Here is a 4,221-nt window from a genome sequence, read left to right as displayed (position 1 = left end):
TATCCTGACTCATCTTGTATTGTACTAATGAGTGAACATTGGTTATTTATTTATTTTTTAGAAAGGATCATAAGAAACTGCTTGTACTGAATCAGTCCTTTTGTTTATTGGCCTCAATACAGACTGCAATGTTTGACAACATCTGTCCTTTGGTTCATAAAAGAGCCTTTCCCAACCTTATTAACATATACTGGAAATTGAACGAATACCTTTCTGTATGCAAAGCATGTATTCTACCACTGAGCTACAGCCACGTGATTTCAGGAAGAGGTTGTTGTGAAGCAGTACAGATGCTGCCTGAAAGAATCAGGATCATAGGATACAATTCAAAGGCTAAAAGCAACCCAAATACTATTTTTCCCTTTGTTTGTTAAGAATCACAGCTGGTATCCTATGAATGTAACCACCATAGTATCAGGGGTCAGGTGGAGATATCCCCACTTGATCACCCCCATGATCTGGATTTACATGGAAGCAGTTTCTGCAATTGACAGGGGTCTAGACTCCTGTCACTCAAGAAGTAGATGAGTGATGTTCCTCATATATCCCTTAAGCAACCCGCAACAAGCAAAATAAGTGTCTCTCTCACAATTCAACCTTCCACTGGTGATTGCTCACGTGAAGGGTTGGAACATCATCCAGATGTTTCTCAAGTGACAGCAAAACAGGTGCCAATCGATCACTGCAGATACTGTCCAATAAATGAAAATTGGAAGACTTGCACAGTCCCCCTAAACTATGGAATATGTAGAGATCATGAATACCAAACAGTTACGATTATCCCAACAGGATTCCAGGTCACATGAGTTCTACTTTCCTGAACGTTGAATCTGGATGTGAATCTAAGACATCATTGGAAAATTATTCTGCATAGGAATTCCTGAAACAACGTACAGTAAAGTCTCACTTATCCAAGCTTCTGGATTATCCAAGCCATTTTTGTAGTCAATGTTTTCAATATATCATGATATTTTGGTGCTAAATTTGTAAATACAGTAATTACAACATAACATTACTGCGTATTGAATTACTTTTTCTGTCAAATTTGTTGTATAACATGATGTTTTGGTGCTTAATTTGTAAAATCATAACCTAATTTGATGTTTAACAGGCTTTTCCTTAATCCCTCCTTATTATCCAAGATATTAGCTTATCCAAGCTTCTGCCGGCCTGTTTAGCTTGGCTAAGTGAGACTCTACTGTACTTCAAATGTTGTTACTCCATTTCTATTTGTCACAAAGCACAAAAACATCAAAATGGCAATAATGTGTGCAAGATATATACTTACGTTCATACTGTTTGATTGTTTTATGACATTGATGTGCCTCTGTCATTCACATATGAACCTCATGTCAAGTGGGTACAGATGTATGTTTTTCCATGAATTAACAGCAAGAAGGCAGGTCAACAACAGGCAGGTTGCCCAGGTCAATGTCACCAGATTGACATATTTGTACAATTTCTTCCAGGTGCTGAGTAGATATTTGAGCAAATAGCCTTTGATAAGGGTTCTAAGCTGATGTGTAAGGATGCCATATGATCTAATCTAGACCTCACTGTAGTGCGAGGAAAACATCATTTGTGATAAATGAGTCAGATGTGTCATTCATCACAAGTATGATATGTTCTAGGATGAAAGGGACTGAGCAGACATCAGCCAGTTAAGTGTGTTGTATGAGTGTATGCTCTCTGAGTGTATGCTCTGGCCTCAGTCATGTTCTTACGACCTAGTAGAGTGGATCCAGTCAATCAATAGGATTTACCTAAGTGTTGATTTACCACTAAATATTGATTCAGTAAGTCTGCTCTAATTAAGACTGCATTCTGATTGACTGAAAAATCCCAGATTTTGTTCCTGTTATTTTGGATTTTATATTGGATTAAAACAAATTGATCTGGGGAGCTGGTGCAGGCTGAACATCCCTTATCCAGAATTTTGAAATCCAAAATACTTCATGATTCAAATTTGTCCACATGGTTGGCTAAGATAGTGACACCTTTGTTTTATAATGGTTCAATGCACACAAATTTTGTTTCATGAACAAAAATGTTTAAAATGTATGAAATTACCTTCAAGCTTCATGTATAAGATATATATGAAACAAATTAAGTTTATAATTAGACCTTTGTCTCAACTCCAAAATATCTCAGTACATACGTACGAGTATGTGCAAGAACCATTATTTAAAACAAACAAAATCAGCCCCAGAAATCTGATATCCAAAACAGCTCTGGTCAAAGCATTTTAGATATGGGATACTTAACCTGTATTAAAAATGGATCTCTGAATTAAAATTTGAAAAAATAAGATCAAAATCTGGGATTTTCTGGGGTTTTAAAATCTGCCTGAATAACTAACAGTCTGTATAAAATGGAAAGACATCCGAGTTTCTAGGAAGGGCTAAATTCATAAAGAAGTTTTTCTTTACCAACATCGGAACTGCATGGACAATATGGTAAGAAAGATAAGAAAAGTGAGGTGAATGTGAATCATATGAGGCACAGTGGTCTAAACCAGTGTTTCTCAACCTGGGGGTTAGGACCCCTGGGAGAGTCATGAGGGGGGTTCAGAGGGGTCACCAATGACCAGTATTTTCTGTTGGTCATGGAGGTTCTGTTGGCCCAGTTCAATCATTGGTGGGGTTCAAGGAGCTCTTTGATTGTAGGTGAATTATAAATCCCAGCAACTATACCTCCCAAATGTCTATTTTCCCCAAACTCCATCAATGTTCACATTTGGGCATATTGAGTATTTGTGCCAAGTTTGGTCCAGATCCATCATTGATTGAATTCACAGTGCTCTCTGGATGTAGGTGAACTACAACTCACAAACTCAAGCTCAATGTCCTTCCAGTATTTCCTGTTGGTCATGGGAATTCTGTGTGCCAAGTTTGGTTAAATTCCATCGCTGGTGGAATTCCGAATGCTCTTTGATTGCAGGAGAACTATACATCCCAGGAACTTCAACTCCCAAATGACAAAATCGACACACACACACACACACACCCAACCCCACTAAAATTCAAATTTGGGCGTATTGGGTATTTGTGCCAAATTTGGTTCAATGAATGAAAATACATCCTGCATATCAGATATTTACTTTGCAATTCATAACAGTAGCAAAATGACAGTTATGAAGTAACAACGAAAATAATTTTATGGTTGGGGGTCACCACAACATGGGGAACTGTATTAAGGGGTCACGGCATTAGAAAGGTTGAGAACCACTGGTCCAATCCAAGGTGCTTTTTTGTGTGTTAGGAATTGAAGAATAAATGACTTGAACTCAAGATAAAGCTGAATATGAATTCAATCTTGTAAGGTGGAGTGGGCAACCGGTAACTCTCAAGAAATGTATGACCTTTTCTTGCTATCAAGCCTAACCAGCCTAGCCAATGTTTGGGGTTTATGTGGTCTGTACACCAAAAATAACTTGGGGTAAATGTTCCCCATTCCTCCTGTAAGACATTGTTTCTCAGCGTTTGGTCCTCCAGATGCTTTTAAACTCAATCTAGGCTGCAGTTTATGGAAGCTGAAATATAGATCCTATGAAAGACTAAAGGAAACCACTGTACGAAATGGAAATCTAAATCATTACTGATTGTTGTTTTAAGCTTAGTTGGTCAAATTATACCCAAAATACATTGTAGGTTTTATACAATGAATCTTCAGGTCCCTATTCAATGTTGACAGCACAAATACCCCTTGTATATTTAACTTTTTAAGGAATAGTCTTGTGGTTAGTTGAACTCAGCTTGACATATGCTTCATCATAGAAGAGGGGGAACCAGAGTATTTGAATATTTTATTTTTTAAAGAAAATAAAAATACTAAACACAAACCCTGCATGTCTTTGGATTGCTAAATTTTGAACAACCTTACACAATTCTATAAATAAATGAAACCAGAAACCAGATTCCTTCAATGGTGAGTATGGGCAAGGTTTGGGGTAAATTATATTTTTTTCATGGCTTATGTCACCAACCAATGTCTTCTTCAAAAGCCAATAGATACATGCAACCTTGGAACAATCCAATGAAGGACCACCCTACAGCTTGACAGTAATTCGTTATAAACATTTAGTAACTTTTGAGTCATTCTTTCACATAACAGTGGGCCGGGCTGTGGCGCAGGCTGGTTAGCAGCCAGCTGCAACAAATCATTCTGACCAAGAGGTCATGAGTTCGAGGCCCGCCCGTGCCTGCGTCTGTCTCTGTCTCT

Source organism: Anolis carolinensis, chromosome 6, assembly GCF_035594765.1.
Source record: "Anolis carolinensis isolate JA03-04 chromosome 6, rAnoCar3.1.pri, whole genome shotgun sequence".
Lineage (NCBI taxonomy): Eukaryota > Metazoa > Chordata > Lepidosauria > Squamata > Dactyloidae > Anolis > Anolis carolinensis.
Note: the sequence above shows the minus strand (reverse complement) of the source record.